This window comes from Melozone crissalis, unplaced genomic scaffold, assembly GCF_028551555.1.
Source record: "Melozone crissalis strain CALT ecotype California unplaced genomic scaffold, PUWL_Pcris_2 ptg000027l_1, whole genome shotgun sequence".
In the NCBI taxonomy this organism is placed as follows: domain Eukaryota; kingdom Metazoa; phylum Chordata; class Aves; order Passeriformes; family Passerellidae; genus Melozone; species Melozone crissalis.
The window spans coordinates 79,655,568-79,680,497 of NW_026535805.1; positions in this window are offsets into that span (position 1 = coordinate 79,655,568).

Consider the following 24,930-nt stretch of genomic DNA (forward strand, 5'->3'; position numbering starts at 1 on the left):
TGGAGCCCTCCCTGTATTGTTATTGCTTGATTTCATAAGTCCTTTACTGAAGAGGCATGAGCAGGGGAAGTTGCTAGGGAAGGAGTGAAAACAGCCTCTATATTTAGTATCATAATCTCTCAACACCATTCTAAACAACAGCAGATTTCAGTGACCATCATAATGGACATTTTTAAATCTGTATTTATTCTATACTCTTTGTGTTCTCCCTTCTCAGATAGGTTTTTTGGGTGTGGTAGAATCAGGAGCATTGCAGTGGTGGTGAGCACATCTTATGCAACTGATCCAGCTTCTCAATACAGGTTTGGAAAGCACAATATTTGTCATTGACATGGCAGAGATATGGGCTTGAAGCAGTCCCTGTAATGGAGTAGATGTTTACTTTCATATATACTTTGCAATTTGCACCTTTCAGTCTTTATTGCACCTATATGAACAATTTAAACTCTGAAAATTATTTTGAAAGATGAATCATGAGGCTAAAAATCAGTTATTGATAGTCCTCTTGTAGTCGAATACTCTTCCTACACATAGTTGTAGAGAGCAAAGAGTCAGTTGCATGTCAGATGGAAGAGTGGAAATGGAAAATGTTTGCAAAACTCAACATTTTTAACTAAACCTCAGAACTTTCTGAGATTTTTTACTATCTCCTTATCTATAATACAACCATATATTTGTAATCTAAATTTTTAATGTTGCACGTATGTGCAGAATTATGACCCTATTAGACAAGAATTCAAACACTTCTCTCAAGGTCAAGGGAAATGGAATGAGATTAATACTGCTGAAATAATACTTATTATTTTGATAAACCCTTGGACTGTTTTTTGGTAAAGGAGCAACTATTGCCAAGTACTTTGTGATGCTTTTTTGGGTAACAGTGTATTTGATATACAGAGTATACTGTTGTATTTTTTCTTTTGTCTTTAAAAATCTGCTTAATAGTTCAGACTGTCAGAGGAATATGTATTATAACCTAAGCTACAGCTACATTTTGATTAGGCAAATAATTCCATTCATTCCACTAGTACAGTTCCTGAAGTATGGAACAATGTAATGAAACCACAAAATTTGCACTGATTTATTCTATATGCACTTCCTATTTTGAGAATAATTTTCGATTACTTCCAGGTGGTATTGCAAGAGTAACTTCAGGGTAAAATATACGTCACTCAGGCTATCAAACCAGTGTTCCATCTTCATACCCTTTTTGTTTTCTGGGCCATTTTCACTTTGATTTGATAGCATAGCTCATATTCCATTTCATTATAGATTTAATTTAATGGCAATACATTAGTGGTGAAAAATATTGTCTTTTGAAATTTGTATTCAGGAAATATTGTATTGTCATTGAGCATAAGGAATCAAATTTATGCAAATTTCAACCACTACTAATGAAGGCTTAGAATCAGTCAATCAAGTGTGGGTTATTCCTGTCTGGATGCCAGGTACCCACCAAGACCACTCTATCACTCCCCATCTCAGCTGGATAGGAGAGAAAAAATATAACAAAAGGCTCATGGCCTGACATAAGGACAGGGAAAGATCACTCACCAGTTACCATCACAGGCAAAACAGGCTCGATCTGGGGAAGAAATTAATTAATAAAATTGATTGCAAATTTGTCCCCATTTTCCTTGTAGGTCCCCTTTAAGTACCGAAAGGTCACCATAAGGTCTTCCCTCCTCACTTCTCCACATTTTTGATAGAATTTTCCTCATCTCTTGACACAAAACTGTTATGCTTTAACACTCCTAACTCCTGTTGATATATTTACGAAATTTGGAACCTGTGACCTGATGAACCAACTCTTTGAGCGCATATGTGCATGTATCTGCCTAACAGAGAGAATGGACACAGGGGGAAAACAGTAAAACTAGCATCTCATAAAGAAATAATGTTTCTTTACTGGAAAATAACATCTCAAAATATTAGTTCAGTGCCAGGCTGGGCTGGTCTTTCTTCCTCTTTAGACTTAACATCTACTCTAATACTTCTTAAGCAGCAATGGGAAAAATTTTAAGCTGTTATGAATTAATACATATTACAAAACTAAAGTCTATTTATAATATGCATTACTTATTTTGGTAGAACATCAGCAAATGAATGTGCATTCTTTCAGTTAATACTCGTCTCTTTTATAATTTGTCATGAGGAAAAACAAACAAAACACAAGATATTCCAGCTCCTTCATCTTTTAATGTTTACTTCCTTTTTGCTCAAAGGTTCCTTATAAATATAAAGATGAAACCAGTTTTGGAAGAATAATGTGGTAAGTACATGTTTTCTTTTTTATAAAATAAAAAAATCTGGAAGCATTGAATATTTGAAAGCTTTTTACAAAAGAAAAAGCAAAAAACTTCAGCTTATTTTAAGGAATGTTGAGTTAAATGTACTGTGTAACATATGTTCACTGGTATTTTGCCTTCTTCAGAAGCCAGAATGCCTGTAATATAATATTTTTTTGTTAAAAGGAAAAAAAAATGAGGGGTGAAAATTATTATCTAGAAAATCTGAACAGAAGGATTTTTGTTTGAGAGTTCATATTCTAGCTGAACTGAAAAGGAAGAAAAAGGGAATGATCATAAAGAGAACCATATGGGAGAGAGTCACTAAGCTACTGAGCAAAGAGATATAGTTCTCTCCCTTTTAAGTTTCATCCATGCATGAATTTGTCACTCTTGTTTAAGAATTATGTATTTTATTTGCTGGAGATTCAGTCCCCTTCAGAAACCAGTAAAAAAAGTGCCATGCTGAAAGGCAACATTTTAGGTCTCTGAAAATCCCTTTTCTCTTTTCTGAAAATCCCTTTTCTGTTTTCCATAAAACTGTTTCTTGGACAGCCAATCTCCTAAGCAGCAGATTTAGGACCTGATTGGATTCCCATTTCATGTCAATAAAATTTTGACACTTGAGAGTAGGACTAGGTCTACAATCCTGGGGTAATTATGATTGAGAGGTCTTAAAAAAGCTGCTTTCCATTGAGTATTACAGCCATCAGTTTTTGAAAGCCACCATTCCATATCCAGCTCCTTCATTTTTCAAATCCCAGCCTTTAAGACATACTTAAGTGCATAGAAAGTTGCAATGAACTTTTGTGTATAAAGCTGTTTCCATCATGTCTTGCTGAATTACAGTCTGAAGCAGCAATTGGATTCCAAAGCACCAAATGTATAATGGACTGAGGAGCCAAAACTCCACAGAATTTTGAACCTTATGTACTTATATACTCCCTTCTCAAAACCTCTGTAAATAGGGCATGAATTTTGTAATCATGAATATTGTCTACATATATTTTTATTAACGTCCTAATAGAAAAATCCTTGAGCTCACATTGGAAAATGGCATTACCTTTATCTAGAATGTCTTGAAAATAATAATGGTGTTGGAATTGGAGATTTTTGGAATTGCCTACAGGACAAGGAGCACAAAATTGTGTCAAACATATTACTAACAAAATATTTTATGCCAAAATTGTAAAGAATATGCTCTACTGTCATATCACAGTAGATAACTTGTCCTTAAAATAAGCTGTTGATGGAATCAGTTAGTTTCAGCAGAGTTTTTTTGGTAGTACTCAGGCTAAACTTGCAATTGGGCAGCTCTCTAAGCAAGGCTTTTTCATCTAAAGTTATATTTATTATTCTATTTTCTGACATTGCATTCTCTTGCTATTAAAGTACATCTTCACAAACCAAACGACTGTGGCTCCTTGGGATTTAGAAGTGCAATTACAGTGAGAGCAAAGTAAACACTGTTTCAATTACCAATTTTTAGTGAAATATGTGGGGGGTTTTGCAATGTTGTTATAATTAAAATTTTGTCTAAGTTAGCTTTGTTTCCCTTGTTATCAGATGATAGTAAATCTACAGTGAAGACTGAGAAATTTTTGAACAAGTTTTCTTTTGATTCATAAACAGTTTTCTTCTAAAGTAAACAAATAATAATTTACACACTCAGCTGTTTGATGTACAGATGACTTGGAAAAAAAATTGTACTTTTTTCCCCCAGAAACATACCTTTTTGATGAAAGTTATTGAGAAAGGCAATGCCCCCTTCTTATTAAAACTTTGGAAAATAGCTGGAATAATCATTGTAGTATTATGCTTCATGTTTTAGCCCTTCTATTTTTCAGATTCTATTCTGCCTTAGTGTGCAGGTCTAGGCTTCATATTAGGGGATAGTAAGCTCTCTTCACAGAATAGGTAGACAAAACAATTCCTTCTCTAGCTGGGGACCCAAGGACAGCTGATCCAGGTCTCAGGCCCAAGAGCATAAACAAGGGTGGAACAAGAAGGATGGGACTTCATGGGCTAAAGCTGTAATTGGACAATTAGCTCCAATATGCTAATGGACCAAAACTTATAAAAATCTGAGACAGTCCATTTTGTGGCCATTTTGGATTGTGTTGTCCAAGGAAGATCTATTCGAGGCCTCTTAATAAAAACCTACTGTGGTAGATAGGGAAAGGCACTGCGGAAGATCTTGCGATGTCACGGAAAGGCAGGACCCTCTGTTCCCCTTAGATAAGGCCATCTGCTTCCCGTAGATAAGAAACTAACATAGGAAGGTAGCCTCCCTTAACCAAATACCGGTAATTTTCCATCCCCTACCCAGTAACTGTCCACCCCTTACTAACCATAGATGGTAAAGACAGACCCATGCTGACGTAGAGACCCCTTAGACTATAAAAACCCAAGAGATGAGATAATAAAGGCCTTTTGACCGTCCATCATATTGATGCCTGCGTGTGTCATTGGCCCGAGCAGCCCTGGAGAGTTTGGGCCGCCGTGCTGTTCCTCTGAACCAGGTCGCCTGCCTTGCTCCAGAAGGCAACAACCTACTTTATTTTTTAACTCTGTCTAGTCTCTGTTCTAGGTCAGCCTTCACAAGGCATCAGTGGTGATTTTTTTGGGAGGGGAAAAAAATATCATGTCCTGCTTACAGGACTGGGAGCTATACCTCAATGTCATCCATCCTATCTCCACTATGACTAGGAGTGCTTCACTTTTTTGAAAGTGGGCTGTGAGAGATAGGACACAATGAAAGTTTGCGTAGCTCATGCCATCTCTGGATCACAGATGGGCTCAAAGCTATGGAAGTAGTTCAGTCTTCCAGTATGAAAAGAGGTGCTCCTGAAATGACATCTGAGGGGCTGTCAGAGTTTCAGTGCTCCAAGTGACATACATTAAAGGACTGCTTGAATTTCTGGAATAAAGAAATGAAGAGTGTAGTTATTAGTTCAATAGAGTTGTAGCCGAGTTGTAGAGGTATATGTAAAGTTGACGTAACTACTCTGGCTTTATTCTGATATCACTGAATGCAGACCATGGCCATTTGCTCCTTCCATTGTTTGCTTTAAGTAATAAAGTTTAAATTACTCCTTGCAGATAGCTTTGTTTGTTTACTTGACATTTTTAGTCAGTTTCAGAGATATCTTTCTAACAAGTGTCTTGTCACCATGGATTTATTTTATGTGCGCAGCAAAGGAATTGATTGGACTGAACTAATTTTGTGTTAATGCTGCTTCCACCTGTACCTCTTTATATCTTCTGCTTTAATCAAGGATTAGTTAGGAATTGGTAGACACTCATTTTTTTTACAAAATTGGTTTAGGATTTCAAGCCACAGACATCCTTGGGGTCACTTTAGGCCAAAATTTATGTCCTTGTGCTTAGAGTTCTAGCAGAGATAAGTGGAAGTCTTACTGTTATTAGCTAAAGTGGTAATATCTATCAACGTGATGAAGATCGGCTAAATGAGAAATTTTACTTTTAAATAGTTTAGACAGACAGAGGGGGAAAGGGACAAGAGAGGTAGATGGACCTATGTGGTACAGATTAAACTTTTAAATCCAAAATTGAAAACTTTATAATTATCACTGAGATGTTCTCTAGATCTAAACCCTGCCAAGCTGGATAGGTAGGTGTTAAATTCTGAGCACCAGGGTGTTTGCCTCTATTCTGTCCACAAAGCAGCCTTCCCACTGCTTAGCCTGTCCCTGTGGCAGGGACTGGGACCCATGCCTCTGTCTGCCAGCTGGCTGTTTTAAAGAAATAAGAAATAATTCACCCTTGCTCTCCTTGTGTGGCTGAAAAATTATTTAATTACTTCACGCAAAGTGGAACACATTCAGTGGGAAAAATTAAAAGTGTATTGATGGACTAGATGACATTTAAAGATAACTTCCAACCCAAAGTATTCTATGATTCTATGATCCAGTAAATTTGTGACTGGATCTTGAATTAATTTTTTGATTGGTCCATGTACAAGTTATAGTCTTCCCCAGTAGCAAAGAACTCATCGTGAGATAGTTACCTAAAAACCAAAATGAGTCCCACTAAAAGTCTGTCAAATTCAATTTACCTTGCTATATTTATAGTAATTGATTCCTGGGTCATGTGATTGAAAGTTAGCAATCATGTCTACTAGGGCTTTATCTTACATTTTTTTTTTTTTTTGCCGAGAACATTGAAACAGAATTATTTCATTCATGGAAATCAGAACAGGTAGAGGCAAAACTTGATAAGAAACACACTTTCTCATCCATATTTTCTGCAGATTCACAACTTTATAATCAGGACATTCATTCTGTGTTTCACAGTTTTAGACGCCATCATAGAATATGCTTAGCTCTAAGTTTCTAAGTAACTTTTTCAATGTTATATCTATATATACACACATGTAGATGTGCTTCAAGATTACTTTCAAAGTTATGCTACTGTATAGAAACCCCTTAAAATCCTTGTGAATCTGTTAATCTCTTTTCAGCATTTTAGGAAAAGGCAGATATACAGACCCTAGAGTGAAAGTTTCTTCCTGACACCCAATGTAACCGGACACTGCTTATGCAGCTCAACAATTGACTCTGTGCCAGTCCACTATGAATTTTTTATATGAAGCTCTGAAATATACTAGCAGTGCAAGTTTTATTTGATTTTCCATTTTTGAGCCCCTGCAGAAATGATAATTAGCCTCATCTCTAGAGGCAGAAAAACTGAAATATGTTTGACTTAGTTGATGAGATATAAACCCATTTCAAATATGGAAATGATATGCTGTGCTATATATGAAGAAAAAAACTCCCTAATAATCTGGATTTTGTGTGTGTGACTGCCTGACACAGCTTTAATTTAGAGTTACTCATTTTCTTCAGTCTCTTGTACTCAGTATAAATAAAATATGCACCTCAACTCTTCCCATAGGCCCATAGCCTAGGCTAGACCCACTGAGACTTAGATTTCTCATCATACTATTTGATTTTAGAAGTCCTTGTCCAACAATATAGGGATATAAATAAAACAGAGATTTTTCAAATAGTTAAGAGTTTGCCTAAACCCAAATGTCTAGTGTCATTTGAGATCCCACTGGGTATCTTCCTGGCTTCCAGCTGATGCTCTCCAAAGGACACAGTTCTCCACAAGTCCTGTGTTACATCTTGTAACCCTGCAACAGCAGCAATGTGTATGCGTGAGGGTGCTTTAATGACATGAAACGTCCATCTTCAGGCAACTGAACCTTATGCCAAGGTGCAAGATTCAATCTGAGATAAAGAACTGAGTTTGTAACTACCCGTGTGGCAGCAGGTTGTAATATCTTAGTTAACTAAGCTTTCATACCAGACAGTAAAGGCTTAGTCAATAGACTGTGGAGAGCAGTTTGGCTCACTATGAAGAAGATCCTAAAGCAAACATCATATTACTAATTAGCTCTGGGATCCATCTATTGCATTTACTAGATCTCCATTATCTATGATGCAAGTCTTGACAGCTCATATGCCATTAGACAATTTAACATAGAAACCTAAATATAAGTGTTTTAATCTTGAACTGAATCTTGCATGCTAACAGCTGAGCTTGTCTTTTGTAGTGACTGGAAATTTTAGATTCATTTCAGACTTCTGCTTTTGATTAGTTGAAGTGCGTGCCAGCAGTGCCTATTTCTTTTCCTTTACTGTAAGGGTGACTAGCTCAGCCATTAATATCTGCTAGTTTCTGAAATACACTCTGTTAGTGGTTCACCCAGTTTCTTTATGCCTAGGACTGCTCACAATCTTAAATTTAACATCATTCTCAAATGCAGTAGTATACTATAAAGTAAATATGTTTATGGCTCAACTCCATCAGTCAGCTAAGTACCAACCAGTCACTTGCTTACTCCCCTGCCCTAGTGGGATTGGGAGAAGAATGGGAAAAAAGTATAATCTTAGTGCTTAGCTAAGAACTGTTAAAAAACCCACAACAACAAAAACTCAAACAAACAAAACAAACAAACAAAACAAAAAAAACCCACCAAAACCCAAAAAACAACAACAACAACAACAAAAAACCCCAAAGAAAAACAAGTGATTTTTTCACAATAGAATTTCTTACCACCCTCTGAGGAATGACCAGCCTGTCCTGAAGAGTGATTGGCCTTTCCTGGCCAGCTCCCCCCAGTTTATATACTGAACATGATGTTCTGAGGTAAGGAATAGCCCTTTGGCCTGTTCAGGTCCTGGCTGTGCTCCACACTGGCTTCATCTGCACTTCTTCACTGGCAGAGCATGAGACACTGAGAAGTTCTTCCTTTATAGCAAGCAGTAGTCTGCAAAAGGCAAAACATCAGTGTTTTATCAACATTATTCTCATACTGAATTCAAAACACAGCACTCTACCAGCCATTAGAAGGAAAATTAACTCTTCCATCTGAAAAAAGGACAAGTAGAAGAAGTTAAAATGCTTCTTTCTTGCTGAATTTTTAAGAGCAAAAGGAGCTCCTGACTTCATTCATGTTTCTGTTGTCTTGCTGGTTTTCTTACTTGAAAAATGATCTACTGAAATTTTTACCACACTTTTACATTTTATATTAGCCAATTAAAGGTGCTTGTCAAAATAGTAGCAACTAATCGTTCCCACAAAAGCAGTAAAGAATTCAGTATTGATAGCATTTTCAACTGATGATTACTCTTATTAAAAAAAAATCAAAGTGTGAATTTAATTTGTTTAAATTTTCAAAATATTTTTTTTTACAATTTTATGGAAAAATAACAACCATTTTTGCTGGTTTTGACTGGGATAGAGTTCATTTTCTTCATAGTAGCTAGAATAGGGTTAAGTTTTACATTTGTGCCGGAAAGAATGTTGATAACACAGGAGTATTTTCATTATTGCAAGCACAATGTCAATGCCTTTTTGGCTCCTCATGTCATCAATGAGGAGTCTGAGGGTGCACAAAGACTTGGGAGGTGACACAGCCAGGACAGCTGAACACAAATACCAAAGGGACATCGCATACAACATGGGGTCATGCTCAGCACATAAACCTGGAGGGAGAAGGAAAGGCAGGACATGCAGAGTGATGGCATTTGTCTTCACAAGTCACCATTACGTGTGTTTGTGCTGGTTTTAACAACCAGCTAGGAAATAAAATCCAAATATGCTACTCTGCCCCCCGCCCCCCAACCCTTCTGATAATGGAGGGACATTAAGGAGAGATTATAAATTGAAAATAAAAATTTTACTAAAATCACAATAACCTCAGCAGTAAGTACAAAAACCATAGGAAAAAGTACAGAAGAAGAAGGTTTCCTGTGCACAAAAGGGCATTCACCACTGGGAACAGAGCGAGACAGCGCCCAGTGTGGTCTCCAAACAGGGGCAATGTGGTGGGGAAAACTTCCTTGGATTAACGTGTTCCACCCCACACCCCCTCCAGCCCAAAACAAATGAAAATCTGTGACAAATCAAAACCTGTAGGCTAGTTCATCCAAATAAAGTGGCTTTACAGCTGCTGGCTGAGCTCAGTCCTCTGTGATTGCTTGAAATAACACCTCCAACTCTCTGCCACTTGGAGCTGTCTGCTTTAACTCCGTAAATCCATAGCAGTGCTCTGGAGGAAAAATAGAAAGAGGGAATGAAGCCAGCAGGCAGCAGAAGGGCCCAAGTACACTGGGGTTGGAGAGGGTAGTCCTCTGCATTACAGTGACCTAGGCAAGAATGACAAGCTCCCTGCTTCTGGTCCCAGTATTTCGTGCTGACACCAGGCACCCAGCAATGACATGAGTGGAATAAAGAGCATTAAAATCTCCACCACCTTTTCAATGTAACCAGGAGAGTGGGGGAACTCTGTTTTCCTAGAGATGTCCGAGTGCCTCCCTGCTCATGGGAAGTGATGATTGAATTCCCTGCTCTGTTTTGCCTGCATGCAGAGCTTTAGCTTTACCTGTTAAACTGTCTTTATCTCCACCCATCAGTTTTCTCAATTTACCTTTCTGATTCTCTCCCTCATCCCACCAGAGGGACATAAGAACCAGCTGTGTGGAGCTCAGTTTCCCAGTGGGGCTAAACCATGACAAAATTTAAGGCAACAATATGCCTTCAGTTTAGTAAGCAACTTTTAGACCTTTGTATTAATGCTAGTCTGAAGATACATGGTACAATTTCATTTCTTTCCCGCCTTATATTAAATTGAAACATGAACTTCCATTATATTTGACTGTGGTAATTCAGTATAGTAAAAAGTCTGAAAATAATAATGATAACCAGGAAGCAGCTTAACTAATAAGGAATTTTTATTTACCTTTACATAGCAAGATTTTGGTAGTGGAGGGTTTAAAGGGCTGCTTTCTGTGAGAATCTGCTAGAGGCTTTCTCTGTGTCTGATGAAGCCAATGTCAGCTGGCTTTTAGATGGACCCACTGCCAGCAAAGGCTGAGCTCACCAGTGACAGTGGTAGTGCCTCTGGGATAACATATTTAGGAAGCAGGAAAAATAAAAACCTGTGCAACTGCAGTGGAAGTGAGTAGTGAGAATATATGAGAAAAACTGCTCTTCAGACACCAAGGTCAGTGAAGAAGGAGGGGGAGGAGACGGTCCAGGCACCAGAGCAGAGATTCCTCTGCAGGCCATGGTGAAGGCCATAGTGAGGCAGCCCATGGAGGAGCACACTCTGGAGCAGATGGATGTCCCAAGGAGGTTGTGATCCTGTGGGAAGTCTGTCCCAGAGCTGGTCACTCAGAGGATCACCACACTGGTCAGGACTTGTCATCCCATGGAGGAACCATGCTGAACAGTCTGCTCCTGAAGGAGAGCACCCTGTGGAAGAGACCCATGCTGGAGCAGTGGGAAGGAATGGAAAAATAAAAGCCCGAAGGTCTGCAAAAACTTACAAAATTTTATTAGTAAATGATATACTTGGCATGGAATGTTAACTTGGTAAGCTAGTTTCTTATCTTGTAGCATAAACACGTGGTGCTAGGTTTTGAATAAGGAGTAGGGTGCAAGAGAAGAGAGAGACTGAAGAGAGGGACAGTGAAAGAAAAGGGAAAGGAAAAGAAGAAGATCAGTTCTGGCTCCAGCATTGATCCAATTGATGGGGTGTCCATGGTCCTGGGGGGGCTGCCCAGGATTTGTGAGGATACTTTATTATGGATAAGTTCCTCCACCCTGAAGCTTACTTTCTCATTTTCTATTATTTATCATGCACAGTTCATTCTAGACCTTTCTGGAAATGGGTTGGAAGGCTTTGGGGATCTTTTGTGCTCTTGATTTTTCCCCCTACATCGTCAGTCTTTGCTCGAAAATTCATGCCTGCTTGTCAACTTCATTCCTGCGCTTGAGCTTATATCCAGCAGCCAGAACAAGGATATTTGTCCCAGGAAAATGCTTCCCTACCTCCATATGGCTCTCTTATCCATTTTTTTCCTGCAGTGTGTTCTTAACAACAGACCTTGGTTGGCTCCATGGCCATCTGGCTATTGTATTGAGACAAACACATTAACCCCTTATCTTCTGGGCTTCTACACTGTGCCCTTGTAGTGCTGATGCAGTGGGGTAGAGTAAATCAGGACAGGTAGTATCACAAGGTGGGGCAAAAATGGTTTAAAGTTTGATTTTTTTCTCATGCCTTACTCTGATTTGGTAATAAATAATTTCCCCCAAGTTTCCCCAATAACTTTCTTTTATTTTTGATAGGAATTGGTGAGTGCTCTCTTTTTTCCTTCTCTTTATTCATGACACTTTCACTATATTTTCTCTTCTCTGTTGAGCTGAGGAAAGAGTGATAGAGCAACTTTAGTGAGCACCTGGTATCCATCCAGAGCCAAACCACCACATATTCTGTACCTGAAGTAAATTGCATATTAAAATAATATAATTTTAAATTATAACTAGGCAGCCAGAGAGTTAAAATTAGGGATGCTACTGAAGGTAAAGGCTTAATACTGAAATAGGAGATATGAAGAGCATTGCTGGAGAAGTTATGTAGACTATCAGGATGCAAAACTATATTTCACATCACTAGATAGTCTTAGGATTTCTGTTCTTCCATGTCTACTAGTAACAACTTCCTGTCAATATTAATAAGAAAATGTAAAAACAGATTAGGTGGCAAAATGTAAAATAGCACCTACTTTGTTTTTCATACACAGAAGCAGGGCTTTCTTACTGTATTTTTTGTCATATTTTGAGTCTCTCTTTGCATGCACGATTTATGTGACTTTTCAGAATCTTAATGATTCAGGTGTCCCTGTGATTTCTTAGTTGTGTGTCTGACAATGGAAGCACCTAAAATCATTGATTCACTTAAAAATCCAGGTGTTCATGTGTATATATTATTTTATATTCTTTTTACAGTGTTTGAGAAAGAGCACTATAATGTTATATTAATAAGGAAGTTCTTGGTGACAATGATTTGACAAAAGCATTTCCATATAATTTGCAAAGCATATAGCTCCAATTTTATTGCATTTCCCCGCAGAGTTAGCAGTGAAAAACCTTTCAAAATTATAGTATTATAGCAGAGGCAGAACTGAAAGGCTTTTAGAAATAAACCAGTCTGATTTACCTGTCTAAGTAAGATGAAATGGAAAAAATAAACTCTATACAGTGACGAGCAATGTAGATTAAAAGAAATTATTTGGCATCTAGAATGTCATTTAAAACACAGACGAGAAGAGATTTTTACAAACTGTGGTAGGACAGAACTAGTGTGAATTGGCAGACCTCCATTGATTGCATTGGAACTTTGCCTATTACATTAGCTGAGAATGTGAGTTTATATGAGTTTTAACTTCATAGCATCCCTTAAATCATCTGGAATAAGATGCCTTAGTGACTCAGTAAATCAAGGCAAGATCAAATAATTATTAAAAAATAAATGAGATCTGTTCTTTAGTGCAATACAATTTTATTTTGAATAGCACTTCATAAAAATGCATCCCAAGACACTTTACAAGAAAAGCTATAAATAATAAAATTATGTGGTTTAATAATAAATAATAGATTAAAAGCCGTTAAGGGTGTTGGAGAAATAGTTTCATCTTATGCGTAGAATAGAGCAAAGATTTTGTGGGTTGAAACAAGGAGGTTTTGTGGGAGGACAAGGATGCTAGTTTAATCAGAGAAGAAGAGATATTCAAACTATAATTTGAATGAAAGGGCAAGGGGAAAAAATAAAAATTTTTCATGGCTGAAATCTTATATGCAAATAAATCTATATTTCCTTACTCTGGAGAGTAGTTCAATCTCTAGATAACAGCCTACTCAGGAATTGGGAATATTTTCAGGCCTGCTGAAAACTGAGCTGTTTTGCCTTGCAGGAAGAGAGCATGGCCTGAGCAGCGAGTATCATACTGAACCTTGTATGTAGCTTTATGTGGAGAAGAGAGTCAGTGTCCCAACCCTCCAGCCCCTTCCCCAGGTGAGAGGCTCTTTAAAAGAATGAGTCAGACAATGCATTTGTTTGGTTCTGTGTTAAAAATGTAAGGTGAGGAAGAAGTACCATAGGGGGAAGAGTGGAGCCTAGTTGCTCTTTACACTTCTCCTCACTGTTGACTCCCAGCACAGCATTGTTTTTTCCCTAGTTGTTATGGACTTCATGTCTCTGCATGTGACTCAAGGCTGGTGATTCAGATGCTGAGGAAGATACTAATGCTTAGGAATTACAGCAGCATTGCAGTGACCACACCACTAATGTATGTATCTTTAAGCTAAAAATTTTGTTTTTAAACTCTTAGATATTTATCCTTTTTAATGTGTGTGTCTATCTTTCAACAAATTATTTTATCATTCCAGTAGGAAAGTTTTCAGACATGCACCTCAAAGATTGTAGGAGGTAAGAAATTAATAGTGCAAGGGTGACTTGCTGCCAGGTAGCTTCTAGAAATCCATTGGAGATGCAATGATGAAAATATGCCTAGGACATGCCAAAGAGAAGGTATTGCAAGGGTATTTAGAAAGAAGAAGGAATCAGAGAGTCAAAGGGAAATTGGGGAACAGTTACAGCAGTGGGAGACACGCAACGATTCCTGAATGAGATGCAAAATTAGCAGAGCCTCCTGCTGTTCCTTCTTGCGCGAGGGCGTACACGGCCCTAAGTCCGGCTAGCTGAAGGGGTGAAGCGGCCGACGCCCCTGCGCATCGGAAGCCAGCCCCCCTTGGCGTCCTGGCCTCGGGCTGGGCTGGATTGCGGACTTGGGTTCGCGCTGGACGAGACGAGAGAGGAGGCGACCACTTGCTGGGGGTAAAACGTCGGTTTATTGAAGAGCCCACATGCAGCACAGGGCAAACCAACAGGTGGAAAAACCCACAGAAAAATGGCCCCGAACAAGGGGGGAGACAGAGTTTTACAGGGAAGGGGTGGAGACGGGAGGGGAAGCCCAGCTAACCAATAGGGGAACATGTGGGGAGGTACATAAGAAAACTGACACAAGAACTTATCCAATAAACATAGAACAAAGGAGGGGCCCCGGGACGCCAGCCAACCACAACCCCCAGAGAGAAGAATGTTCTAGAAAGCAGGGAGGAGTGGGGGGTGATTGACTGGGCTCAGGGAGGAGGAAAACTTTACTTATATGGTGGGATAAGGGAGGAGCAGTTATGTAACTTGGGAGATTGACAATTAACAGGGGCAGGGGTAACCATAGTAACATAACTGCCAAAGGCTCTGTGGCGGGAAAACTGGAGGGGGAAGAACCATTTTACAAAGAACAGGGGGGAACAGTACATAAAATGGGGGAACAAAACAAGAAATTTAAAAACACACTACAACACCTTCTCTACCCAAGAATCTCTTAGCTTTATACTCTCAGCCCACAGTAACTGGCAGCAAATGTAACATATCTGCTAATCTATTTTGAAGAATATTTTGGTAATAAATTCTTTCCTTTCTCCTTATTTGCAAACCCAGTACATTCTCCTTGAGAATGGATAGGAGTCTATAACTTGTTACCAGTCTTTATAAAGTATTGCTAAACTTCACAATGACTTAAGAAGCCCCCATGTTTGGAAATATTCTGTATCAGGCCAGCTGCTGTTCAGGGTCACCATTTCCTTTCTCCAAGGCAAGCAAACTGGGTAAAATAAAGTAATTTGTAAAATCCTTACATATGGGACAACTTTTTGAAGGCTTCTGGAGTAGTGTAAGTTATCAGGTAACAATACCAAAGAAAATAAGCTCTCTATGACTAGAATTAAGTAAACATTCGTATTATACTCAGGTTTTGGTAATGTATGCACACATTCACTACACAAACAATGTGTACTTTATATAGTGATATGCTATGGATAGATGCATGGCAGGTCTCATGCTGGGCCTTTTCATTTTTATCCATGTTCCTTTGTGGTCCACACAAACGTTAGAATGGAACTATTCAAAAGATGGCATGAATCAGATATGGTAGTTTGGTACTTTGGTTCTACAAGCTTAAGGATGTCTTAGCCTCATATTGAACAAATTGCACAGCTACATTAAAAATTATGGTCTTCTTCCAACCTTGAGAGCTTAGCTGCCCTTCAAAACACTTGAAGGCACTTCTGTCTTCTTTATATGCATTTGTATTTACAATCAAAATTAATTTTGAAATTTTTATAACCTATCATTGAACAGAATAATTTGGCAGGCCATGACAAAGGATTTATTATTTTTAATACCCTCTAATGCAAAATTTGTAATAATAATGTCTTACTATTAGGAATTATTTTTATTTTTAAAATTGCAAAAGCCAATAATAGAAAAGTACACTTTTAAAGCTAAAATACTGTACAAAAGGATTTTACCTGTAACTACAGTAGCAAAAGCTTTTTTCCAGGTGGAAAAGACCTATTCCTTTACCTGACAAACATCACTTCTTTGGACTCGTTATTCCTGCACTCGTTATTCCAGTGATTAGTTGGGTGACTATGACAGTTATTTGCATCTTTCTTCTCTGCTACAGCATTGGTGCCTGGGGAGAGTAGGAAACCTTGGTTAATATTAATGAAATATTTTGGGACGTGGAGCAGAGCACTAACTTCTGCTGCCTGGGAAGTAATATTACTCCTCATTAAAGAGGAAGTTCATCTGGCATTCAACTAAGATGCCTGAAAACTGTTTTCCAGGCAATCTATGCTCCTTAGACAAGAGGCAAGGGGGAGGAAAGGATCTGTTTCCCCCTGGGATTTACTGCTCTCTTTACATATCCTACTGGTGACCAGCTGGAAGATTTTGTTAAGTGACTGGTTGGTCAGAGAGATGTCATATTCAGAGATGATGAATGACTCTGGGCTTCTGCTCTAAGACCTAGCAGAAATAATGCAATAATCTCAAAGGAATATTGGAAGTTTTATCTGTAACAGCTTCAGAAATGCAGCCGCATTTATGATGTTCTAAATTCTAGACAAGTAAAAGCCCAGCAGTTTTAGTTTTTGGGTTTTTTTTTGGAGCATAACATTTTGTACACTGTTAACCCTTTTGAATATGAGTCCAATGGGGCTGTCTTTGTTCAGTAAAAGACTGCAGGGCTTGGAAGTTCAAGAGGAAGAGAGCAAGCAGAGAGGTCATACAACACTTATGCAACTTGCTGGTTTTTGCCTCAGCTTTCATTCTGTAATGTGATTTTTTTCTAATCAGTATAAAATACATGATTCTCTTGTAAAGATGCAGTTCAGAAACACAACACAAAGTCAATTCTTATGGGTTAGAAAAAGAGAAGGGAGCTGATGGAAATTATGAACTATTTCAAAGTTGAATTTGAATTGTGTTTTGGGTGAGATACTTTGTTTATAAAAACTTGTGGAATTCAAAATCATATATTTTTCCCTAAATCTCCATTTCAGCCTTATTGAAGACAATACAGTCAGTCTTAAGGAGTTGGCTGGAAGGTCACACTCAAAGGCTTGAGGTCAATGGTTTGATGTCCAAGTAGAGATAAGTGAAAAGCATCCTTCTTCGGGGGCTGGTTTGGGACCGGCACTTTCTGTTGTCTTTGTTGGTGGCATGGACAGTGGGAGAGTAATTGCCAACTGTGCCTAGCTGCGTGGTGTGGTTGACACTCCAGAGGAAAGGAATATCATCCAGAGGGATCTGGGCAACCTTGAGAGAGACAGGCTTGTATGAACTTCGTGAAGTTCAACAAAATCAAGTGCATGTAGATTAGGGAAATTCCAAAAACAGCTGCAGGCTGGGTGGAGAATGAATTTGCAGAAGCTCTGAGGAGAAGGACTTGGGTATGTTGGTTCATGAAAAGCTCAACATGAGGCAGCAATGTGCACTTGTTGTTCAGAAAGCCAAATGCATCCTGGGCTGGATCAAAAGCATCGTGGCCAGCAGGCTGAGGGAGGTGATTCTGCCCCTCTACTCCACTCTGGTGAGACCCCACCTGCAGTACTGCATCCACTTCTGGCGCACACAATATAAGAACATGGACATTTTAGAGCAACTCCATAGCAGGGCAACAAAGATAAGAGGGCTGGAGTGAGGAAAGGCTGATAGAGACGGGGTTATTCAGCCTGGAGAAGACAAGACTTTGGGGTGACCTAATTGAGGCCTTTCATTACTTAAACAGGGATGACAAGAAAGCTGGACAGGGACTTTTAAAAGGCATGTAGTCATAAGAAAAGGGGAAAGAGAAAGAAAGTAGGATTAGACTAAACATTAGGAAATTCTTTACTGTGAAGGTGGTGAGATGCTGGAACAGGTTGCCCAGATGTGGCTGTCTTATACCTGTGTGGAAGTGCTTAAGGCCAGGTTGGATGGAGCTCTGAGTAACCTGGTCTAGTGGAAAGTGTCCCTGTCCATGGCAGGGGGTTTGGAAGTATATGACTTTTAAGGTCCCTTCCAACCCAAGCCATTGATTTTATGATTCCATTATTTGCTGTCATATATTGTGAGAAAATATTCATTTGCAATATAAAACATAATTTCACAGTCTCTTTTTGTGCTGAATATATTTGTTAGTTAGAATCTACCTGAAGATGAAGAATCAACACATGCAGGAGAGGACAATTACCATATATTTTCTGCTGTTTAATGCTCTTTCCTTCACCTCCATTTTATTATGAGGGGAGAAAGAATTTGAACCCAATAATAATGAAAGGACCATAAAATAACATATGCTGACACTTGAGAATATTAATTAAAATTCTGGACTGTAATTGATTTTTGGAATCCATGGAAAAATCTGAAATCCATTGATTTTGGAAACCATGATATTCACAAAACAGAAAGTTTGCTAGACTGTGATATAACTCGGACCAGTTTCCCTTAGAAAGTTTTGCTGAAATAGGTGTTTTAAAAGAGAACCCTAAAATCTGAAATTGGAAATGATCATTACATGCAATATTATTTACAGATATATTTTTTCCCTATTTTAGACTGAAATATCTTTTTTGCAGGACAACCTTCACTGCTTTCAAGTGGGGCATTATTTCTACCTGAAATACTGTTTGGTTCCTTTTTTAACATTTGCCAAATGCTTATTAACTCTAAGGCCTCTCTCTCATGTACTTTAAACTTCCTCTGTTGAATCTGATCATGACTTTATTTGCAGGTTTAGGAAACAGTACAGAGCTATAGCGTGCTCAGCATGCGAACGACAACCAGCTCCATACCCACAAATCCTGGCAAACCCTGTAGTCTGAGGCTGTGTTTCTACCTTGGTAACATTTTGTTTTCAATTATTATTTTTTATTTAATAAGATTTTAAAAATGTTTCTATATGATTTTTTTTTACTTGTAGAGGGATTTTTTTTAAATTATACCATTGTTTTAGTTTTCAGAACATATATTTTTAACAGTTCATTTACAGCATGTTCTAACTGCTTATGATACTTAAAAATATAAGTAACTATTAGATGAAAGTTTAAAAACAATATGCTCAGTGCACAGGCAATGATTTCAATGACATTTTTGGTGGAGTTGGAACAGAGAGGCTGCACACACACTCTCAATGGTTGTAGTGAAATGATGTACCACAAAGGTTCCAAAGGAGCTGTTACAATCTACCCAGTCAATGATCCATGAACAAAGAAAGATTTAGTCAATTTGAAACCAATACCTTCTAACATGTTAAAAATAAACAAGCAAATGGTCTTATGCTCTGCTGCTCCACAGAAATTTCCTTCTTTACTCACAGGTAATGCACCTATCTCCTGCCTCACCCTCATAGCGCTCCCTACTCTGTCTTCTGAAGTACTTGAAGGATTAAAAATAAGAAAATGTTTTAGTCTGCTTTGATTATTTTGAAGTCTTGGGAAGAAGAATGGAAGATATGCAAATCAATATAATGTTGTTCTTTAACCCCAGCCTGCAACTAAGCCCCACAAAACAGCCCACTCATCCCCCCCACTGGGATGAGGGAGAAAATCAGAAGGTGAGAAGTGAGAAGAGTGAGAAAAACGAATGGGTTGATAGTTTAAATGCAAAACCTTTGCATGGAAACAAAACAAAACAAGGACTTCATTCACCACTTCCTATCAGCAGACAGGTGTTCAGCTATCCCCAGGAAAGCAGGGCTCCCTCACATATAACAAAGGTTTGGGAACACAAACACCTTCCAATTCTGCCTCCATCTTCTTCCCTCAGCTTCATATGCTGAGCATGACCCCATACAATATGGGTTGTCCCTTTGGTATTTGGGGTCACCTGTCCTGGCTGTGTCCCCTCTCAAGATCTTGTGCACCCCCTGCCTCCTTGATGGGTGTGTGGCGAGAGGAGCAGAAAAGGCCTTGATTCTGTCCAAGCACTGCTCAGCAATGACTAAAACATCCCTGTTATTAACACTGTTTCCAGCACAAATCCAAAACACAGCCCCATTCTGAAGAAAATAACTCTATCCCAGCCAAAACTAACACAAATAGGTATTACTAGTGACTTTACGAAAATGAGCTTTCATACCCAACTTAACCACAGACATGAATGCAGCTTTTTTCTTCCTATAAATATTTGATTAATATAAAAGAATTGTAGGATCATAGAATCATCAAAGCTGGAGGAGACCTTTAAAATCCTCCAGTCTGACTGTCCACCCAGCACTGTAACCACTAAACCACATCACCCAGCACCAGATCTCGGCACCTCCTCAGCACCTCCAGGGTTGGGGACTCCACCATATCCTTGGACAACCTATTCCAATGCCTGATCACCCTAACAGTGAATTTTTGTTTGCTTGGAGGACTTTGAGCAGGTAAGAGATTGAGGTAAGTAATTCAGATAAGAAATTGATAAATGCTTCGGAACCCTAATTAATAAGTATTAAAAAATTACCAGCTGAGCAAATGAATGTCACTATTGGGTTGAAAACCAAGTGTGAAAGTGTGAAAGGAAGAGTGAATACCACTATCCTAGCAGTTGTGCTAATTCTTATGTTTTAATAATAAATTAAAAAAAAATATAAGTAGTTATTAGCTGAACTAAACATATGGAGCTGAAGTACATATAGTAAAAGTCCATAACCCTTTAGAAATACACTTATTTTCTTTTACTATGTCTTAAAGCTTTAGACCTCGTATGTGGACATGTTACGCAGAGAGAACTGAGAGAGTTATAAAATTTATTCCAACTCATAAGTAATCTGATGTTTGTTTACTAAAATCTGAAGTTAAACTATTACTCATTCCTGAACAGGTTATCAGTTTTAATGAAGTACTTGACTTAAAATGAACTTCTAAAACTTATTATGCTGAACTTTATATCCATCATACATAAAAAGGGAAAGGTAAGATCAACTTACCGTAAATTCTTCAGACATGAGTAGTTTTTGAATTCAAATATGACTTGATAAAAAAAATTATTTCATCATATTTATAAAAAAATACATAATGCCCAATACTGGCATTCTCCCTAAAAATAGAATTCCAATACATTTTCATTAAAGACATTTTCATTATTATGATTCATTTATTCTTAAAAAATATTACTTACTTTTTATTAAGTACGAGAAAGATCCACAAAAATTCCATATGCTACTTAAAATCTAAGCTACGTGTGTGTTTTCAAATATGATCACACTTTTTAAATTTTTCACTAAAAATAACACAATGAGACTGGTAAATTTTAGGAGGACCTATTAATATTTTTTTGTCAGCGCCCCATTAATTCTTGCATAAGATCCTCTTTTGTATGTAACTTTCACATGTAACATGTGTTAAGTGAACCTTTCTATTACAAGACTTGTATTATGTTTTACTTCATGAAAATAGACACATGTGCACACAGAAATATACATCTACCCATCCATCCACACATCCATCTGCCTATATATTAAAGAGATTAATTTATCAAACATTAATCAATCAAAAGTGATGGAAATTCTGTACTAAACTAAGGAAAAATAATAAGTATGTGTTCTCTGCTTTAATTAATCATTATTCTGCATTGGAAAAAAATAGAATTCTCAATCTAAACAATAGCAATCAAATATAGGAAAGACAACATCTGATGCAAGTTGTCATAGATCCAGTGAGTTCAAAATATTGACCCTACTTTGCACACGTTTAGCTAATAGACATGTGAATCCTTACAAGTATTTTAATATATATGAATATTCACTCACTCTATGCACCTTTTATCTGGTCTTGAGATTTGAGTCCTCACAGATTTGTTTATTATTTTGAAGGTTCTGAAATCAAATATCTCAGTTTCTTCTGTGATAGTCTACCTAACCTAAAATACAATAATATCCATTTCTATACTTCTCTAAGAAATTCTTGTAATTTCTGCAGAAGACAGAGATTTTCAGGTGCATTTCTTTTCCATGCGCTTGATACTAGAATTCTGTAAAAGCTTAGTTTTTGCTGCTTTTACTAGGTTTCTTTTTAACCCATCTCTTTCTTATTCTTTTGCCACTGTTAGATACTTAGCTGTTTTTTATGACTTTAGATTCAGGTAAACAAAAGTCAGTGCATTTCCAGGTGCTGGTATAGAATAACTCCTGATCTGAACTTCTGTTTCAATTAAATTTTAGAATTCTACTAATCAAGAGAATTTTCCTGCTTGGCAGAATACTCTTCTTCAGAAGATTTCTTCAACTACTGTAGACAAAGGTGATGTTATCTTTTTACCTTCTATGAGTAAAATCAGACATAAGAAGTGTTTTGAGGATGAGACATAGTCAGTGTTTTGATTTCTTCACTATAGATGTACACAGTTACAGCATGGCATACCTCTTTATGTAGCAATTCAATATTTGGAATAAATATGTGCAGTATCAACGGCATCAAAATAAGTTTTACAAAGCAATTTAGTTGCCATAGCATTAGACTTTTCTGGGTCTTCTGCAGAAAGTGTGAAAACTCATTAAATTTCTTATATTTTTAAAAGAAGTTGGGCGATAACTGTAGAAGTTTGAAGGCTTCACATTTATTTCATTCCCTTTCTTTCTTAATATGAGGTGAGTTTGCTCACAGGATCATAGAACTATAGAATCATTAAGGCTGTAAAAGGCCCTTAAGATTGTCAAGTTCAATCATTCTACTAACACTGCCAACTCTACCTCTAAACTATGTCCCTAAGTGCCATGTCCCTAAGTCTATACCTCCAGGGATGGTGACTCAAAGAACTTAATCTCATTTGTGTAAATATGGCATGAAGTGAGATATGCACTTAGGTTAAACGAGTGTAATATTAATAAACAATATGAGAATGAAGTACTAAAGCTAGGTGTTACAGAAGCAAAAGGCCATAAAGTTGCCTTGTACATATGCACCTCATTAAATTTTAGGCAAAAATCAACTCATATTCAAAACTGTCCAAGAGAACTCTGAATTGGAAAACACTATTTTAAAATGTAGTTAACTTTTATTGCTTTCCTAGAATAGGCAGGAAAATATTCATAGTTTTTCAAGCATTATTTTTCTCTCAAATTATATAATCCGTCATAAATATTATAAAATCTCTCAAAATAAATATCTCATTGCTTTGTAATTGCATTTGCAACTGATCTGATGGACTTTCTCAAAATATCTTGCAGAAAAGAACAATTTTTGAGCGATTGACCTTATATATGTATGTGAAAGTGTATGTATACATGATAGAGGTATATATAGATTCTGTGCAAAAAAGGTGTTATTAAAGATAAAAATATTGTTCAGTGTAGATTTCAAAATCCTTACAAGAACTCAGCAGATGCCACTGAGTTTTACAGAAAAGTCTGTACACATACCAGCATGAACTGCAGTATGTTCTCCAATTCTAAAAACAAGTTAGTGTGTGGCATTTCAATGCCTTTTTTCTTTTTATATTTTGTTATTTCTTGGCTTTAAAAAGAAAATTCACATAAATTTACAACTTTGAACTTAAACATATTTTGACTTTCTTACATTTATTAGAATTTAAATAATGCAGAAATTCAACTATAAGGAAGTTTAAAATCGTGTTTGGGGCTTATGAAAATGTGCTATGACAAAATGATACAAGAAATTCTGTTCCACAGGAATCATGACAGAGCCACAGGCAGAGGACAAAGTTTAGCTTACAAACTGGTTTCCTAAACTCTTGGGGGTGATAATGCTACTTGTGCTATAGTATGAAAATACTTTTTATGCTTTTATAAATGACTATTCCCATAAGAGAAAAGTAGTAGAACTGAGACTTTCTTTGATGCCTTTACTGCTGTGAAGGAGATTTCCTACACCAACTCAAAGAGGCAGAAGACCAAGCACATAAGAGTTTCATGACTATAAAAGGAGACGGCATAAGGTGTCCCACTTTTTGACTTTGAAAATCTGTTCCCTATGCAGCTGATGGCACGGTGACTATTCTGTTACATGGTGACTTCTGAGATTCTGACATTTGCTTTTGTTCTCTGCTGGAAGGAAAACAGAAGCCTTTGTGAAGTACTGTATTATATTGGTATTCAGGGCAAATACAGGACCTTCAGTGTGAGGTGAGTGCTCTTGTCCCCTTGAATGTGAGGGGTTTTGAATTGTTTTGAATTGAGCAGGATAAGAACTTGATCCTCAGCCTCCCATGTGTTTGTATCTTAGGCTTCCAACATAAGAGTCATGCTACTCCTCTTTTTCCACTGACACTGTGCCTTAGCTTAGAGAAACCTTTACCATGAGAAAGTGCATCTCTGGGAAATACACTAGAGATGTTAAAGTTGATATTAAATTCACTGCTCTGATGAATTCTGCTGTTTGCTTCATTAAAGGAAAAGAAACACTTCTGAATACTTTGGGAGCCTCTTCTTGGTTTTCAACCCAAATTCAAGTAGAGAAAGGATATACAGTAGGGAAAAATGGATTAATAATTTCACACATGTGGATTTATTTCTCTTTAATTGTCTTTTTTAAAGTACTTAACATGTTTCTTTCCATTATAAGCAGTAGGATGGCATATGGTTTAGTTCTGAAATGATTAATTTTTTATTATATACTGTTTTGATATATACTTTTCTGATGTGTTGGATTTCCTTTTTTGCATTTCTTTTGTGGAAAAGCAAAACCTTCAAGTGAAGTAACAGTCTTGCCATTCCATAGAGAATCAATAAAATTTCTGGTTTCTTCTTCTGTGTAGCTACAGTTTGTCAAATGTATAATATGCACCTGCAAGCCCTTCTGGTGTTCAATTATTTTTTTACTGCAAGCACAATAAGAAAATTATAATGTGCTTTTATTTAGCAAATGAAAAATGAGAACTTGGACACTTAATTATGGTGCACTGAAAATGTGAATGCTGAGAGGGTTTATCAAT